Below are 21014 nucleotides of genomic sequence, written 5' to 3' on the forward strand. Positions count from 1 at the left end.
TATCTCTAAAATATATAGTCTGTTTTTTAGTTTTTGATAAAATGTGAATATATGATCAAAGAAATTGTGATCAAACAATCTTTTTTATTGTTTTCTTGGTTCCTGAGGGCTTTAACAAATACCTTACCATGAAAATCTAATTAAATCTTTTCAGGAGCCTTTCAGACATATTTATTAAATGGTTCCAATATAATTTTTGTTAACTGTCTTCCAAAACACGGAAAGTATTAATTAGGACTTTTGATCATTCATCAGTGCATTCAACAAATTCACTTAACTACCAACTGTGTGCCAACTGGCCAGAGAAAGACAATTCATTCACATGGTCATCACAGTTTTGTTTATAATATCAAATATTTGGAAAAAACAATTTAAACAACATTAAATTGCTTAAATAAACCCTATTCAACTAAATCAGTGCAACCATTAACACTTAAACTGTATAAAGATAAATGTTTATAATAAATTGTGAATTTTTAATTGGAAGAGCTGAAACATTTTAGTTGGAATCTGGTTGTATTTTCCTCTATGTTTCTATAGCCATACATGAAAAGAAAGCAAAATACGCACTATGGCTTGATAACAAAATGCATATATGCATGGATTAGAATTAAAAATCTTAAACAAAGTGTTGAAAATTAACCAAAAGGTTAAATTTTGTTATCTCTTAGCAATACACTTAGTTAACTGCTTTATTGCTTTCTTCGTTTTTCTGCATATTTATTTGGTACTTAGTATATGTTCAGCACTAAGCAGGGTCTGATGACACAGTGGTGAGCAGGACCCCATCCTGAGGCTCCGAGGGCTAAAGTCTTGGGAATAGTTAATTCTACTAACAGTGTGTTTTATTAGGATTTGGTAAGAGGGACAGAAGTAGAGGGTGCATGGAAGAGAGGCCTGAAATCACATCTTAGGACATAGATAGCACGTAGCTTATAGATAATATCTGGTCAGCAATGAATGTCTATAATGCATATTTCAGAAAACACTGTAATTAAAGTTAGTGTGTTCTAAAAGACTGAAGAAAGAGAATGAAGGCTTACATTCTATTAGAAAAGTCTGGGATGCAGATTCAAGTATCAACTGAACAACACATATTCAACAAATGGCCAACAACAAATAATGTGGGAAAACTAAAATCTATTTTAAAATGAAAGAGATGATTTCTTTATGATTACCCCAGTGGTCTGAATTCCATCCCCAGCTCTGTGTAGGGACTTCATCATGTCATGTTAGATGAATCACTAAATCTTTCCAAAGTGCCATCAATCAAACTATCTTGACAGTAATTATATGTTAGGCCCCAGAGGAAATTTATGGGGATGAACTTAAATTTCGTTCTTGGCCAAAATGAACAGGGAAGACCAGGAAAATGTCTGCAATTATTATTTTATGTAAAAGATAAACAAAGAATGGAAATTATTTTTTTATAAGAGCATTTCAGTTTAAAAGTAAAATTCAATTTTTCAGCATTTTCAAAGTTCATGTAATATGCCATGTACCTTAATCTTTTCCTCATTAGTTTTTTTATGAAAAATATGAGATGTTTTTCTGGTATATGTTAAGGCAAATTTTTCAGAGTCTTCTTAGGTCAAATCAAAGAAAGATTTCAATTCATTTTTCTCTTCAGTGTTAATTCAGCATTTCTAAAGTACTGTGATTTTTAAAAATTGGTAAAAAATAACATGATTAAGTATTCCTCTGCCACAATTAAATTAATATTGAAAATCCAGTTAAACTAATATTATAGTGTTTTAAAATACAGTTTATTACAAAGAAAATACATAACTGTAACTGTATTTTAAGCTTATATAGGTAAACTAGAATTATAACATAAAACGTGCATATACATATGTTAAAAATATAAATTAAACATTTTCAAATACATGCCCTGCAGAGATATTTTCAATTTGGAAAAAAAATCCACCAGTTCTTTCTTGAATAGACTCCTAGACGTTTTGGACAGGGTAGTGCACTATTTCAGATATACTTACATTTACTTTACTTTATTAAGGAAGAACCTGAAGTCTCTAAAATTTAACTGTCTTGTTCAAGACTGTATTGCTGTTAGTTTCATGGCGTATATGCCTATAAAAGATCCCTGAAGACAGGTGTCCCATCCAACACCCAATATGAATGAATAAAAGGCTGGTGACTAGAGAAACCCATCTCAGTGTCTGATTCCTTTCACTTAGTCTGGTGTCCTATTCACTGGCATCTTTGGAAAGAAGGAAATTGGGTTAAGATAATATTTTTCATGCTCTCTAAATATGGTATACGCAAATTCATAGGCATATGCAATTATGTTTGTTTTCATTCTTTTTTACTGAAGTATAGTTGATTTACAATGTTGTGTTACTTTAAGGTGTACAGCAAAGTGATTCGGTTCTCTCTATATATACTGTTTTCAGATTCTTCTCCCTTTAGATTATTATAAGGTATTGAGCATAGTTCCCTGTGCTATACAGTAGGGTCCCTGTTGTTTATCTATTTTATATACAGCAGTGTATATATGTGAATCCCAAACTCCTAATTTGTCCCTCCCAGGCATGTGCAATTTTTAAAGCAGGGCTCATATATTTAGGTATAGTCCTGACTAAGATGCAAGGAAAAAAATAAACCTTCAACTCAATGTTGAAATTCTGAACTTCTGAGACACTATTCCTTCCTGAAGGGCATCATTTCTGGGAGTAAATAAATGAAGGAGATTAAATACAGTGGAGAAACTCAAAGACAGAGAGGAAAGAAAGTAATTTATGTAAAAAAGCCATTATGCCATGGCCATGAATACATAAAGAACGGGTGAATATCTACCTTGAAGATCCATTATCCTACGTCAAAGTGTGTCTTTCAATTTAGGAATTTTTTAATTTGGGAAAAAATAAAGGAAAAGTTTTCCTTTAAGAAGTTTGATCTGACAGGCCATAGTTCCGGCTTTATCTTTTACCCCTCTCATATTCAGACTGAATGCTCTATTACATGCAGTTGCTCGTAGCTCTCTACACACCTTGACTTTACTGGTTGATGCCATTCCTTCTCTTTAACTCACATTCCCTTCCCCTTTCCTACGGCCTTCCTCTTTCTCTTACTTATTTTTGTGTTAACTTGTACTTGAAGCTATCAGTGCAAATTGATACTTGTACAATTCAGATATCAGGTCACCCAGAATTCCTCCTCATTGTTCTTCTGCTTCTTATCCCACGGCCACCTGTGTTGGGTACTCTTTTTAAAGCCCCTGAAATCTCCTATGCATATCTCTGCTATCATATTTTGGTGGCCTTTATAATTATGTGGCAGTCGCCCCATTAGCCTTGACCTCCTTGAGTATAGGCATTATCTTTTTCATCTTTGCTACACTGATGCCAAGCTCAGTACCTGACAGGTACTGGGTAGGGAATATATATTTGCTAAATCAATACTTGAAACATCAATAAATTGGCCCCTAAAAGGACAAGATTAAGTAATAGAGGCAGGGGCTACTTTGGGGGAAGACAGTTGAATAAACACTACCAGAATAATACGGTTTGAGGAAAAAGTGTTCCCCAAAAGTCTCTTTCCTTACAATATTAGTGTTACAAGTTTCTTCTGTGGAATCAGGCGTTCAAAAAGCACCAGTTAAAATGCAAATGGGTTGCCCACAAGGCATAATATATCAACTCATTAACATCAATTCTCAAATAACAGAGAGCTCGCTTGAGTTTAACGAAATGGGCCTTGAAATAGCTAAGTTTAGATGATATAGCTTACCCAAGCATAAGCTATTGCCCCAGGGGAAAAACAAAGTGGTGGGTATCACAGTGAAGGCTAAATATGAAAAAGTTGAACGGGGGAGCTATGAAAATAAATGTCATAAATTTCAAGAGAGTGTCTAACCTTGACTGCAGAGAAAGCAATGGAAGTTTTGAAGTCATGAACGGAGAGTGAGGAATACTATCCTAGAGAGACAAAGAAGGTTTACGGGGAAAATTTTTAATAATAAAATTAAAAGGAGAAAAGAATGATGGCCCTAAACCTCAATGCAGCAAATGGAAACTTTTGATTTTCCTTCTGTCCTTTCTTGTCACCCTTTCATATTCATTTCCTGCTAAAACAGAGAAGCAGAAACACTATCGGCCTGTGTCACTGCGTAGCCTGCATGCTCTGTTTACCCATCCGAGGCTTCTGGTTCACGTCAGCATTCGAGGCTTGTATGAAATAATGCTGGGAGTGCCAGCCTCGGGATTCTGGGCTTCCTGCCAGCTACTCACTTGTCTTTCTCCCCGCAGGACGGCAACAAGGATACATCTGCTATCCCTGACCTTGTTACTTTAATTTCCTTCATTTTCTTCTCCTATCTTAAAGCATGTTATCAGACCAAAAAAAAAAAAAAAAATATTTCTAATCACTGGCTATACTGTTTCTTCTACAACTAAAAACTACAATTTAGAATGTTGGAGAGCGTAAGACTTCCCTTTACCTGAGTAACAGTTTTCATACATGCTGAGGTAAATATTAAGATACAGCAACCTAAGCTTCCATGGACAAATATTATAAAATGTAGCCTCAGCAAATATCAAAGCATTTTCTTTTACTGCTCTTTGCATGCCCTTCCAACATTGATTCTTTTATGGATTCATAGTTTTCATTCTGAAAAGGCAATGTAAATTTTTTTTTTTTTTTTTTTTTTTTTTTTTTTTTGCGGTACGCGGGCCTCTCAGTGTTGTGGGCTCTCCCATTGCGGAGCACAGGCTCCGGACGTGCAGGCTCAGTGGCCATGGCCCACAGGCCCAGCCGCTCCGTGGTATGTGGGATCTTCCCGGACCGGGGCACGAACCCGTGTCCCCTGCATCGGCAGGCGGACTCTCAACCACTGCGCCACCAGGGAAGCCCAAGGCAATGTAAAATTTTAACAATAAAAATAAAAGTTGATTTTTGGCAATGTCTAAGCTGGCTCCAGAGACAAACCTAAGGTATTAAAATCCACCCTCCTTCACTGATCAGCTGGCAAAACGTAACAGCGTGTGAAACTAACGTCATCTAATTTCTCCAAGTTTTTGTTTCTAGATGTATACAATGGAATTAAAATCAGTGACCATCCTACAGTTGCCGGGATTATTCTTTGGCAAACACCAAGGAGTTTACCCAGTGTGTAGCACCAGGTAAGGCCACAACATACATAGATTGTCAGGACAGGATTAGCAGTTATGTCAATGGCCCATTCTAATCTCCGCTCAGTGATGAGTTTATACTGTAAAATCTGGCAGGTCTTCTAAGTGTCTAAATTGGCATTGCCCCCAGGGACCATTAACAGATTACCTATTTCTTTACAAAGTGCTTCTAAAGAGTTGTCATATGGAAAGTTTAAGGACATCCTGAATTTTTGGAAAGAACTTTGCAACTATTGAAGTATCAAGAGAAATTAAGCAGAGAATAGAAATGCATAAATCTCTGCTTCCTTGCATTTGCACCTATAGCTTAAGTTTTCCAGGTGTTCAAAGATAATAATTTAATTAAATCCTACAAGTCTTTTTAAAATATCTTCTATGTGATAATAGATCAAAAATATAAACAAGAGACTTCATTCTGCTCAAGGAGATTATTTTCAATGTAAAAGACTGATTTTAAATACTGATAAGCATAGGGAACATACTCTAATAAGGAGCATAGGCTCTGAAGCCTAACTGAAATCCCTACTTCATCATTTGCCAGCTCTGTGACCTTAGAAATACTCCTTAACCTTTCTCTGCCTCTATTTTCTCATCTGTGAAATGGGTGTATCAAAAATATATCAATAGATGTGTTACACGGTTTATTTAAGTTATTAACTTATTTAGTTGATACTTTCAAAGGTCTTAAAAGAATGGGTACAGATAATACATATCATAAAATTAAACAAATTATAAAATGAATACAAGTCAGCATTTGAGAAGTACTGTAGCAAAAGCAATAGAGAAGGGTAACAGAAGATGGAACTATACGTATTCTGGAAGAAAACACATGATATAAAGATAGATCATTTGAGTCCCCAGAACTTAACAGAATTTTTAATATCAAGTATATTAATATTTGAATAGTATAAAGGGACATATAATTAAAAAGGTATCAGAACATTGTATTTATTTAGCATGAGTTTTAAAATCCAGTAACATGAGTTTGGAGATAAACCACTTGCCATTTTCTACTTGTGTGACCTTGACCAAGATACTAAAACTCTGTTTTTCTGTTTCCTTGGTTGCAAAAATGGAATAATAATACCCATCTAAAAGGAATGTTGAGAGGATTAGGTACATTAATTCATGCAAAGTGCTTAGAAGAAGACCTGGCGCATGGTAAATATTCAGTAAATGTTATTAAAGGGTATATTTTCATGCACCATTACAGAATTGTATATAAATCACTGTAACCACAGCCTTCAGTTCAATTAATTAGCATCTGTCAACCCATAATATGATCTAATTAGTATAAATTCACTATCTTGCCATTATCTATTCTCTTCCCAAGAAAAAGCTCAGTGATCTCAAAAGGTAAGCTACAATTTACAAGGTGAGGAAATCTGGAAAAGTTTTATTGCAAAAACTAAAATGCATACTGTAAAAAAAAAACGTATTAGAACTTTCTTGATCTGCCCTTCAGCAAGAGAGAAAGAGAGGCATCTATATTTTCTCACTAAATTAGCTGTAGTTGGAATTGAAGAAATTGTGTCAATATTTTAAAATACTGAGTAAATAATAAGGTACAGTGTGCTTTCTGACAGAATTTTGATGTGTCCTTATTCCACAAATATTTTTCAGCACAGGAAGGGTTTCAGGAGTCCTTACCATACCCTTCTATGTTATATATCTTCCCAACTTACAAAGCATCAGTATAATAACCATCCTAAAATTTCATTTCTCATTTTTTCTTCTCACACTATCCTACTTAGTATTTCAGTACTTTAAAAGAACTGTAAGTGTAGATTTTTTTTTTCCAGGAGGATTCCATTATCCTATTTAATAGTTCTATTAATTTTAATTTAAACTTACTGATGCCCTACTTATGCCAGACACTAACTAAATGGTCATTGAGTATGGGAGGTGTGTAGCTTGGCATAAACTTCTCAGTGGAGATAATATCTGAGTCTTAAATAATGGGATGAATTTTGAGACAATGTGTAAGGCAATGAACTGGCGTGTTAATAAAGAGCAAATAGTTCAATATTACTGAACTGCAAGGAAAAGAAAAGTAGTTGAGATAATTTAAGTGATTAACATGATCCAGGTTACATGTGCCTTATATGTCTGCCAAAGAACTTACTCTTTACTCAGTAAGAGACAGGGAGTCATCGTAACAATGAAATTGAACTGGAGTAAGAGTGAAGGTCAGATATATGCCTTAGAGAGAGATCACTTTGTTACAAGAGTGGAGGATAGAGAGGGGGTGGGGGAAGACCATATGAACAGATAATAGTTCCTAGTAGCAACAGATCACGTAAAAGATGAGCATCTTAACTGAAGATGTGGCACTAAGGATGGAAAGAAGGGGACTGTTGGGGAGAAGGTTTGTAGAGGCAAGACTTGATGCACTGTTGGTGGGAATGCAAATTGGTGCAGCCACTGCGGAAAACAGGTTTCTCAAAAAGCTAAAAACAGAACTACCATATGACCCAGCAATTCCACTCCTGGGTATAGATCCCCAAAAAAAAAAAAAAAAAACCACTAATTCAAAAAGATGCATGCACCCCAATGGTCATAGCAGCACTATTTACAATTGCCAAGATATGGAAGCAATCTAAGTGTCCATCAGCAGATGAATGGATAAAGAAGATGTGAGATACACACACACGTATACATACTACATACAATAGAATACTACTCAGTCATAAAAAAGAACAAAATGTTACCATTTGTGGCAACATGGGTGGACTTGGAGGACATTACGCTAAGTGAAATAAGTCAGATGGAGAAAAGACAAATTCTGTATAATATCACTTATACATGGAATCTAAAAAATACAACAAACTTGTGAATATAACAAAAAAGAAGCAGATAGATCTAGAGAACAAACTAGTGGTTACCCGTGGGGAGAGGGAATAGGGGAGGGGCAATGTAGAGGTAGGGAAAAAGCAATACAAACTATTAGGTATAAAATAAGCTACAATTACATATTGTATAACACGGGGAATGTAGCCAATATTTTATAATAGCTGTAAGTGGAGTATAACCTTTAAAAATTGTGAACTACTATACTGTACATCTGTAACTTATATAATACTGTACAGCAACTCTACTTCAATTTAAATAAAGAAAGTTTTTAAAGACTAAAAAAAAAAAGACTTAAAAGACAAGAGGGTGTGGAGAAGATTCACAGAATTTGGACTTCGGAAGGCGACATGAATCTTTGTACCAGCTTCAGAGATAGGATACAAAGGAAGAAACGCACCTTTGGAGAGAAAGTGAGTTCAGATGATGGACATATGATGTCTGAGGAGTCTGTTTAAAAATCCAGTGGAGATGTCCACTCAGTGGTTAGATATCTGAATGTGGAAGTCAGAACGGGTGCTTGTGCTATCAGCGTTATTGGGTATAGATAAGCTCTAAGAGTGTGACTAGAATATGAGAAAAAGAGAACGATTAAAAATGTTAAAGTGATGGCTAGAAAAATAAAATCCAACAAAGGAGGTCAGGAAGCAATGGGTAAGGAGGAAGGAGTAGAGCCAGGTAAGTAACCATGTTGTCAGAGAAGCCAGGAGAAGGAAGGATATCAAGGGGAAGGGAGAAATCCACAACAACAACACAGCAAAAGCATCTGAGCAAGAAAGAAGTGTTTATCAGATTGGGCAGTTTGTAGTTTATGGGTGATAACAGCAAGAAAAGCTAAAGTGGAATGATGATGGTAATTAGAAGAGTAAATGGTAGTTGAGAAAATTACATGGAACAAGAGAGTGGCCACTAATCACTGAAAAGACATGGAAGGTAAGAGAAAAAAAAAAAGTTGGTAACTAGAGGACTAGAGGATTATTTAGGGAGTACGGGATAGCTAAGCATTATTACAGCTGATAAGGTGACCCAATAGGCAAAAAAGAGTTTTAAAAGGTTAGAAAAAAAAAGGTTAGAAAAAGTTGAGATAACTTGTCACACTAAAAATCATGCTGGACAAAGTTAAACAGGCAGGAAAGGCTTTCTTCAAGGCTGCTACAGTAGGGGAGAGACCGGAACTCAGTCTGAGCTCAACTCCACTGAAACAAAGGACTGGAAAACTTTGAAGATCTGGGGAAAGGGGATCATAGGCCATCTAATCACGGGATTTACTCCAGAGAAAAGTAAACTTTCTCATATTTCATCTCAGGAGATAGGTGTACAACTTGGAGCTAGTATCCTACCCTCCCACAGAAACTGGGAGATGGGCCAGGTTTCCGTGACAACCACCTTTCAAAGGGATGGCTCTCAACTCCTTGAGAAAGATATTCCCAGGTTGTAAAACCGGCAAGATGCTTTAAAAGGATTTCCATCGTGGAGGGGCAAAGTGTTTACAATGATGAGTTTCATAAAGTACATCCTCTAAGAAAATGGAGGTCAGTGGCCTAAAGTCAGGAAGGAGCCTTTGGGGAGGGGAACATTAAGGCCATCTTGGTCAATCTAAAGACAGAGTCCTGGTAGAAGATGGAAATGAATGAGATCAAGGGTGTTGATGGAGCAGCTGAAATTAAAACCAGAGAGCATCCCCCATCAGGTGAACCTGGAGTTTTGGAAGTAAGGCTGGGGTAGATTAAAGTAAGTGGATGGATAGTGTGGGGTGGATAGTGGCGGGGCAGGTATTTGAGAGAATTCAAGCCTGGGGCTCTCAATGTTCTCAACAAGGTAGGTCAGAGAAATAAAATGGCTTTGGAAAGCATGGGACTGGGCAAGTCGATGCAGCTAATGTTTGGGAAATGGGGGAAGCCAACGTCAAGAAAGCCTACTGAAGGAGTGGAGGAGGGAGCTGATCAAAGCTTGTCCCCTTGAAATATAAAAAAAATTTATACAAAGAGAAACACAATGCTTCCCCCAAAAAGGCATTGCCCATGCCCCCAGCAGCACTTACAAAGGCCCCACTGAGTTTCCCAACTGTCATTTTTTTTTGCCTCCCACTTAAAAGGATGTGTCTGCTACACAATTATATTTTTTTCTTTTTTTTTTTTGCTAATGATGTTTTCCAGTTCATCAGATTTTTTTAAGTCTTCTGTGTCAAAGCTACTATAAAGATTTCTCTCGACTGTTTCCTCTGTGTATAGAATATGAAAAAGAAGCATTGAATTTTCTCACCAACTTTTTGAATTTTCTAAACTTTAGTTATTAGAGCGATGCTGGGTCTGTGAATTTCCCTGCTCCTTTTCACAGTACATTAACTTTAAAATAACATCTAAGTCCCTATCTAGCTGTTTTCACATTTTATTTTCTTCTATTGCCAGCCAATGAATTGTTCAACTTCCCAGTCTCTCTTTTGGGATTCTACTTTCATTGACAGTAAGAGTTATTAAGATCTGTGTAGTTGATTTTTATCCTCATTTAGATCTGTTTCTATCTCTAGGGTAACTTTTTCTGTGCACAACTCCAATTACTTTATTTCTGTACTGTCCTTACTTTGGACCCAAATTTGATTTTGTTCATTCTTATTCTCGTATAATGTATGCTTGGACTCCTTTTTATTCTCCTGTCATGGTTACTCACTGGTGATGTTTTTTAAGGGTTTTATGGTCTGAGATTAAAATCTAGGGCTTCCCTGGTGGCGCAGTGGTTGAGAGTCCGCCTGCCGGTGCAGGGGACACGGGTTCGTGCCCCGGTCCGGGAAGATCCCACATGCCGCGGAGCGGCTGGGCCCGTGAGCCATGGCCGCTGAGCCTGCGCGTCCGGAGCCTGTGCTCCGCAACGGGAGAGGCCACAACAGTGAGAGGCGCACGTACCGCAAAAAAAAAAAAAAAAAATCTATTTGCAAATTTTACATACATATTCCATTTCTGGAGAAATTTGGGGTGTTTTGTTTTGTTTTGTTTTTCCACCTTGGAAATTTCCATCACAGCTCTTCTTTGGATAATGCTTTTACTCACATATAAAACTGTATGCCATAAACATATTTAGAATTTTACAGCCTTCTTTATATAAATATTACAATGATAATGTTTTAATCTTTCTTCTTTCAATTACTTTTCTTTTTAACATGAGGAAGAGATTGGATTAGGTAATTCACAAGGCCCTTCACGTCTTAAAAAGTCCTGTTATAAAAATGTTTCTCAACTTTACCTTGATATTTAGATTTAGCTTCTTCTTCTGAGTTAGGCCTCAGGAGAGTAAGCAGTGTCCAATCAGCTATGATTTGAAGGCTTCCCTGCACTGACCTGCCTTGAAACCCTCTCTCCCCAAAACTGGCATGAAATTCTAATTATGACTGATTCCTTGGATACAAAATGTAACTTTGGATATAAAATATAACTTTATATCTCTGAAACTCCTGGAGCTAAAAAGATGGGTTCCTAGGCCATGAGCGAAAGGTCAGATAGTCATGTCTTCCAGTAGCAATCAAAGCCTATGGGTGGCAGGGGTGTGGATAGGAAGATAATAAATGAAAAGAGTTTTTTTTTTAAAGGGACCAGCTGGGGCAAGTGTTAAGGTCAGTCTAGAGTTAGTCACACTCCTATGTTACGGATATGAATATTTATTATAATGTTAAATTCAATATTCTTTTGGTTGTTAACTTATCAGCCTAACACTATGACATGTGGAAACAGATTGTCTTTTTCGGGAAGTTACATCGTTTTCCACTGAGAACAAAAGACAAGTATATTTAGCTCTTCTATTTAAATCGCACTTGAACAGATTAGTGAAAGGTTCTCTTAAACATGCTCTCTAAGTTTTTATAAGAACATGTGCCCTCACTTTAATAACAGGGGTACTACCTCAATGTAAAAAGAAACAAGGGCATTGCACTTCCCTTAGCAAATCAATGACCATATTAAAAAAAAAAAAAAAGACAGCCACTTTTGTGTTCAACAGCAGTGAAATTTGTGCACCCTCCCAAAAAACTTCTGAAAATTGAAAGCCACTAAATTATCGCACTGCAAAAGATAAACATTTCTACCTAAACACATGTAGAAGATTCCAGACAATCAGACAGTCCTAAAAGGAGGAAATAAATAGCAACTGAACTATAGAAAGGAAGGTAGGTTATCACAGTAGTTAAATAATTTTTTTTGTCCTGACAGTGCTAATTAATCAGATATTTAGATCATTAAAATCAATATTTAGTTGTTAAAACACCAGCCGTGAAATATTTGTTGTCCAGATCGGATCCTTAAACAATGGAAAACATTTATTGTACCTCAGGCTTAAGATTTATAATTTAAAATAAATAATAACAATAATATCAAGCATTTGTATATTTTGATTCCTATGGAATTCCCAATATTCCCCAGTGCACTCATGTGTTGTACACAAGACACTTTTGTTGGACATAAAAACTGAGGGTATAACTGTCCACTTATGTTTAAAGTAAATCAAGATCAATTTCTTCTTTTTTTATATTAAAAAAATACACATTCTAATGTTTTCTTTCCCTACTCCAATGGGCCATCTAGCACTCACCCAGAGGTCCAGCTACATTCTAAGTATGTGAGATAATAAGAGTTATTATTTTGACATTATTGTGTGAAGGAATAATCTTTGGTGGCAATTTTACCACATATGCAATAGTAATGTAAAGGTGTGTAAGCATTTCACACGATACTACCAAAATGCACAAACTGATGTGCACAGTGCTCTTCTTAGGAAGGGTGGCACTGTTTGCTTGAGTGTCACTCACAAATGGTGGCATGTTTTAAAAGTCCTCTTTCCCTTGTCCCGTGAAATATGTAGCCTTACCAAATGGTGCTCACGTTACCTAAAGGTGATATTCTAAAGTCAGTGCATAAGATGAAAATTATATCTGAACAAAATGTCCCTTACAAATAGATTATAAAGTGGTTCGAGAATGGTATACCTTGTTAGTCACAATAAGGTGAAATGATTTACAGGAGTTGGCCTGTTTTTAGGAAAGTTGCTGTAAGAGTGTACAGTAAGTCCCCTACATAAGAACAAGTTCCGCTCCGAGAGCATGTTCGTAAGTCCAATTGGTTGGTAAGTCCAACAAAGTTAGCCTAGGTACCCAACTAACACAATTGGCTATATATAGTACTGTACTGTAATAGGTTTATAATACTTTTCACACAAATAATACATAAAAGACAAACATAAAAAATAAAGAAAAGATATTTAATATTATACTACAGTACCTTGGGAAGTACAGCAGTACAGTACAACAGCTGGCATACAGGGGCTGGCATCGAGTGAACAGGCAAGGAATAAAGGTACTGTACTACTGTACTCTATACAGCACTGTAAAGTACACAAAAGCACAGCCACTTGTAGAGGATGCACAGACGTGACAACGTACGCCAGACACGTGAACTAACTTACATGATTGGATACGTGAACACCCGCGTTTGCATCTTTGAAAGTTCGCAACTTGAAGGTTCATATGTATGGGACTTACTGTGTTTCTTTGCATTTTGAGATCATAGTGGCTGCCTGAAGATGGGGATGACCTCCCCACCAGAGAGGCCTAGGATCACAGCTGCATCCCCCATTCCCACATCACGTTCACTCCAGGGTATATACTCATCAAATCACCCATACTTCAGAAAGGCATGTTTTCCACGCTCACTCTTTCCTTCTCCCCACCTCCAAATTTGAACTCCTGAATTGTTGTCATTTAAATTTTCCATGATATTGACTGTACTAGACCTCAGAGTGCCCTTACAGCTCTGAGTTCTAAGATAAGCCATTTCAAAATTTAGCTTTAGTTGTGAAGCCTCTTCCTCTGACAAACGGTACACTATCTTGGCTGAGAAGAGTCGCCTGCAACGTCTACCTGCAGTCTGGAAAAAAAAAAAAAAGAAAGAAAAAGTCTAGCTGCAGCCTCGGCTGCCACGGTGTCCTGCATCCCGGGACCGTACTGAACCTATGGAGGCTGTGCTCCAGGGTGATTTCATTCCATCTTCTTGCACCTCACTGCCGCGATCTCCTCACGCAGCAGACACTGACAAATCCTACTGTCACACTAGAGAATTCACTGTTGGCAGGAACTAAACAGTCTGCCAATGGTGGGCCAAACGCATTCTTTAGACTGCATATCTAGGCATTCACAGGGAGGACTAATCTGCTTTGTCTCTCGGTTCCTTTTCAAAAGGGTTTTGTCTTAAGCCTCTGCAGGTCACAGCAACAGACACTTAAAATAATGCATCGCCACCCATCACCCCCACCCTGAAGACACCGAGGAAGAATGCATTTAAGGGGTATTGTGCCAGAAAAGATCAAAATGTGGGGCTTTTAAATTGCCAGTGTGAATAAAGCAGAGAGCGAACACAAAGTCATTTTATACGTCAGTTTTGCTTTTCCATTTCTCTCAATGGCACTATTCCCTAGATATCCCGGTGTCAGGACAGGTATTGTTACAGTCAGCAGCAACTGGACTTGACCCATTTAGATTGCCACTTCCAGACAAGCTAATATCATTCATAACCCGGACGCCAAACAGTTGGTGATTCCAGAGAACAGAATTTTCTATGGCACGAGGCCTGCCAGATATTTCTCTTCGTGAGATTCTAGGCTGGCGTCTGTTCCCGTAACTCATAAAGATTCTCATGGGTGCTCTTCCTCCCTCTAGGCAGGAAAAGATATCTCACAACACTTTTGCTTAAAGAAAATGTCTGATGATGGGGATTACATTCAAAATGCAATCTAAAATTGTGATAACTAAAAGGAGATGGAAAAATTATTCATCTATGTCTCTGGTTACTCCCAACTTGCTCAACTCTAAAGTAATATTGATCTTAAGAAGAAAATATTTTGTAGAGAATAACCTGACATACCACTAAATACTCTGAGGTTTTTTTTTTAAAAAAAAAGATCAGAAGGTTAGAGCTTTGAGGTTGGAAGAAGTACATACACAGTAACTTTTTGTTTTTATTTAACGTCATGTTTGAAATCTACTCTTATATAGGTTAATCTCCTCTATTCTCACAAAATAAACTGTTTTTTCTAATTAAATTCTGCCTTGTGTAAATTGAAATTTCGTGTTATGTTATTCGATAGTCTATGCCATATGATTCAGCATATAGGTACAATATAGGGAAATATGTATGGACAAATTTAATGGAGTAATTGGAGAATTTTAATGAGGTACCTAATACAAAAACTCCATAATGTTAGAACACCACTAGACATGCCTTTGCATAAATTTTGCTCTTCAAAAGGACGGTATTCAACAGGTCTTATGAGGCTACTTCTGTTGCAAAAAAAAAAGAAAAGAAAAAGAAAGAAATGACTAGTTAAGATGGTGGAGTTGGTAACAAGCATAACCATAGGGCAATAAGGGAGCTGAGACCCCCCACCCTGAAATTGCAAAGCCAGCAGTCCTAATGCAGCCATTCTCAGGAAGACAGGAGTGGGAGGGGGAGTGTGGATTGAGGGGTGCTGCAATAGTCTTAGCAAAGAAGAAAAGTGTGGGTATCATTCTCATTTTATACCATTAAGTTGATTAAACTGCATTCCGATTGTTTCCTTTCTTTCCCACTAAAAGTAACTTTCTCCTCTTAGCTCCCATTCCTGAGCAACTTCAACTTATGCATGAAGCATCATACATCTTTTAGGCTCAACTAGCTCCCATAAACTAGCAGTTGTAGCTCCTAAAACTGTCAAATTCCTACATGTTTTTCATTATCCTCCTAGCAGAGAAAATGTGATTACTCTACCTCATCAGGTTAATTAGGTCATTGGTTTACTGTACAAGCTACATGTTAGTTGTTCTTGGAACAAGTGACCCTTGTTAGTCTAATTAGCTGCGGCCACGGAATTCATGGAACATTCACCAAGAGAGAGCATATTCTGGGCCATGAAACACACCTCAGCAAATTTAATAGAACAGAAATCATACAATGTCTGCTTTCAAGCCACGATGGAATTAAACTAGAAATAATAGAAATATCTGAAAAATCTCCAACTATTTGGATTTTAAACAACATATTTCTAAACAACACATGAGTCAAAGAAAAAATTCCAAGAGAAATTTCAAAATATTTTGAACTAAATGAAAAGGAAAACACAACTTACTGAAATTTGTGGGCAGAGGGAAATTTATAGCATTGAATGCATATATTAGAAAAGAAAAAAGATTAAAATCAGTAGTCTAAGCTTGCACTTTAGGAAACAAGAAAAAGAAGAGCATATTAAATACAAAGTGAAAAGAAGAAAAAAGTAATAAGAATTGGAACAGAAACATATGAAATTGAACACAGAAAATCAATGAAACCAAAAGCCATTTTTTTTTTAAGATCAATAAAATTAATGAGCCTGTAGCCAGGGAAACTAAAGAAAAAAAAAGAGGACAGAAATTACTGAAATAAATAGAGTACAGAAATAAAAGAGGGTATATCACTACACATCCCAAGGACAGTTAAAGGATAATAAGGGAATCCTACGAACAACTCTACGCCCACAATAGATAACCTGCATGAAATGGACCAGCTCCTTGAAATCTGCCAAATCTGCTCCTTTGACAATCTGCCAAAACTCACACAAGAGGAGACAATATGAATAGGTCTGTATCTGTTAAAGAAATTGAATCAACAATTAACATCCTTCCAAAACAGAAAGCCCCAGGTCCAGATGGATTTGCTGGTGAATTCCCCAAAACACTTAAGGAAGAAGTTATGCCAATTTTCCACAACTTCTTTCAGAGGATAGAAGCACAGGGAATATCCCCTAACTCATTCTATCAGGTTAGCATTCATTACTCTAATACCAAAACCAAAGGCATTGCAATAAAAGAAAACTACAGATCAATATCTCTTATGAACATATATGCAAAAATCTTCAACAAAATATTAGCAAATTAAGTCCCAACAATGTACAGAAAAAATTATATATCACAACAAAGTGAGTTTTATCCCAGGTAAACAAGGCTGGTTCAACATTTGAAAATTAATTAATGTAATCCATCATATCCATAAGCTGAAGAAAAATTACATGATTATATCAATAGAGGAGAAAAAGCATTTGACAAAATCTAACACCCATTTATGATAAAAATTTTCAATAAACTAAGAATGGAGGGGAACTTCCTCAACTTCATGAAAAACACCAACAAAAAACCTATAGCTTACATTATACTAAATGGTGAGAAGCATGACACTTTACCACTAAGGTAAAGAACAATAGAGGATTTCCCCTCTCACCAGTGCTTTCAACATCACACTGGAAGTCTTAGCAAATGCAATAAGAAAGAAAGTAAAGATATACAGATTGGCAAGAAAGACATAAAACTGTCTTTGTTTGCAGATAAATGATTGCCTATGTAGAAAATCTGAAAAAAAAAATCAACAAAAAAATTCCTAGAACTAATAAGCAATTACAGCAAAGTTGGAGGATAGAAGGTTAATAAACTCAGTTGCTTTCCCACATACCAGCAATGAACAAGTGGAATTTGAAGTTAAGAACACAAAACAATTATACTAGCATTCAAAAAATGAAATAGTTATAAATCTAACAAGATATGTGCAAGATCTATATGCAGAAAACTATAAAACTTGAATGAAAGATATAAAAGAACTAAGTCAAGAGATATCCCATGTTCATGGATAGGAAGACTCAATATTGTCAAACTGTCAGGTTCTTTCTAACTTTATTTATAAACTTGATGCAATCGCAAACAAAATTCCAGTAAGATATTTTGTGGATATTAACAAACTGCTTCTAAAGTTTATATGGAGAAGCAAAAGACCCAGAATAGCCAACACAGTGTTGAAGAAGAACAAAGTTGGACGACTGACATAATGCAACTTCAAGACTTACTATAAAGCTACTGTAATCAAGAGAGTGTGTTATTGGTGAAAGCACAGACAAAAAGATCAATGAAACAAAACACAGAGTCCAGAGACAGACCCTCTTAAATATATAGTCAACTGATTTTTGACAAAGAAGCAAAAGCAATATAATGGAGAAAAGATAGTCTTTTCTATGATGCTTGAACAACTGAAAAAACAAGTGTAAAAAAAAAAAAAGAATCTGGACACTGTCCTTACAACCTTCAGAAAAATTAACTCAAAACGGATCACAGACCTAAATACAAAATGTGAAGGTATATATCTCCTAGAAGATAATGTAGGAGAAAACCCAGATGATCTGAGGTATGACAGTATCTTTTTAGATACAATGCCAGGGGCACTAACCATGAAAAAAATAATAAGCTGGACTTCATTAAAATTAAAGGCTTCTGATTTGTGAAAGATACTGTAAAGGGAATGAAAAGACTAGCCACAGACTGGGAGAAAATATTTTCAAAGGACATATCTGATAAAGCATTGTCATCTAAATATACAAAGAACACTTAAAACTGAACAATAACAAACAACTCAATTAAAAAATGGGCCAAAGACCTAAACAGACACTTCACCAAAGGTACACAGATGGCAAGTAAGCATATAAAAAGATGTTCCACATCATATGTCATCAGGAAATGCAAGTAAAAACAAGATACCACTATATACAGATTAGAATGGCTAAAATCCAGAACAGTGACAAAACCGAAACATTGAATAGAACGTGGAGTAGCAGGAACTCTCAGTTATTGCCAGAGGGAATACAAAGTTACAGCAACTTTGCAAGACACTTCAGGCAGTTTCTCACAAAACAAAACATACTCTTACCGTATGATCCAGTAATTGTGCTCCTTGGTATTTAACCAAAAGAGATGAAAATTATGCCCACAAAAAATTGTGTGTGTGGATGTTTACAATAGCTTTACTCATAATTGGCAAAACCTGGAAGCAACCACTACGTACTTCAGTGGGTAACAGAAAAATAAACTGTGGTACATCCAGACAATAGAATATTATTCAGCTCTAAATAGAAATCAGCTATTAAGTCATGAAAAGATACAGAGCAACCTTAAATCATATTACTAAAAAAACAAAGCCAATCTAAAAAAGATACATACTGTATAATTCCAACTAAATGACATTTTGGAAAAAGCAAAATTACTGAGATAGTAAAATGCTTAGTGACTGCCAGGGCTTGAGAGGGAGGGTATATGAACAGGTAGAACACTGAGAATCCTTAGGGCAGTGAAACTACAATGCATGATAGTATAATGGTGGATATAGACATCATTCATTTGTCTAAATCCATAGAAAGTACACCAGAAATAGTGAACCTTAACATAAACTGTGAGCTTTGGATGATAATGTGTCAATGCAGGTTCATCAAGTGCAACAAATGTACCATCTGGTGAGGGATGTTGATAATGGGAGAGGCTGTGCATGAGTGGGGGGCACATAGAATATGGGAAACCCCTGCGTCTCCTGCTTATTTTGCCCTGAACCTAAAACTGATACAAAAAATAGTCTAAAAAAAGGAAAGAAGAATGAATAAAAGAAACCAGCAAATAAACAAATGTACCCCCAAAAATGAAAGAAAGAAAAACAACAGGCCACCAAGCTACAAAAGATGCCCTTGTTGATAGAAACTAAAAAGATCTGCCTTAGTTTACTCAAGCTGCCATAACAAAAATACCATCGACTGGGAAGCATCAACAACAGAAAGTTATTTTCTCACAGTGCTGGAGCTTGGAAAGTACAAGACCAAGGTTCCAGCAGGCCTCATTTTCTGGTGAGCACTCTCTTACTCGCTTACAGATGGCTGCATTTTGGGTGCGTGTGTGTGTGACGGAGAGAGACAGAGAAGGGTCTGGTATCTCTTCCTCTTTTATAAGGACACCACTTCTGTGAAATCAGGGCTCCATATTCATGATCTCATTTAATCTCATTTATCCTTAATCATCTTCTTAAAATTCCTCTCTCTAATACAGTCACCTGGGGGGTTAGGGCTGGACACAGTTCAGTCCATAGCAGGGCCCACTGTACAGAGATGATACAATTAACTGCTGGGAGCCTGCAGTTAATGGGAATCTTCATCTCAGAGAAGATGATTGAAAGCTAGGGAAACAATATTCAGCAATTTTAGCAATCTAAACTTAATCCCTTGAAGTGATGATGTTTGTAAAAAAAATGCAATTATTTACAAAATATTGATGCTAACATAACTAGTGAATAGATTTCAGAAGATACATAAGGTAATTCTTTTCAGTATCAACAGTACCAACAGGCAAAAATGGGGCCATAGTTGCCTGTACAGTAGCCAAATGCACCATGAGCCGTTTTATCATTTATTTATATTCTTTCACCCCACATTTTTTTTCCTCTCATCAACTGAGATTATAAAAATGATGAATTACATTAAAAAAGACTAATTTGAAGTTTCAGCTTTTTAGGCCAATTTATAATAACTGGAAAACAATACTGGACAATAAAAAGGGATATATTTGGCTTTTTATGAGTTTTTAAATACCCAGTTAATTCATTACTTTCTTCACACTGAAACAAACGATTGCATGTCAAAAGATAAAAGGAAATATGGAAAATCAAATACCTGTAACATCTGAGTAATAAAACGTCAGATACAAGTTTAGTGAAAAGGGTCAGATGGCAGTTTATTTAATGAATAGTTTTCCAAAGAGGAACAGTCTCAATCAACAATGAAAACTAAAGCTAAATATTTTTGTTTATCATTTATTTTAATGATTGTTTCCCTACATCAGAGACCTTTGAGTCAGACAAGGAAACAAGATCGTTACAGTGAAAATTAAATTTGAGAGATGAAGACACGTTTGGGTTGTTTAGTAGTTCATTTTGAATGTGAAATCTACAGCATCAGTGGTGAAATAAGTAATATTATCAGGCCTCTTCCTTCACGGAAAAAGACTTTCCTGGTCATTTCCCTAAAATTGCTGATCAGAGATCCTTAAGTCAGCCATGTAAAGACACAAACAACTTGAACTCTAAGAAATAGATAATACCTAGCCTTTGAACCTCTAGAGAACGCTTAAAATGTTACTAGTTCCATAAGTAGCCCCCCTTGGCCCCTGGGGACTTA

Source organism: Grampus griseus (genome assembly GCF_964374135.1).
Source record: "Grampus griseus genome assembly, chromosome: 1".
Lineage (NCBI taxonomy): Eukaryota > Metazoa > Chordata > Mammalia > Artiodactyla > Delphinidae > Grampus > Grampus griseus.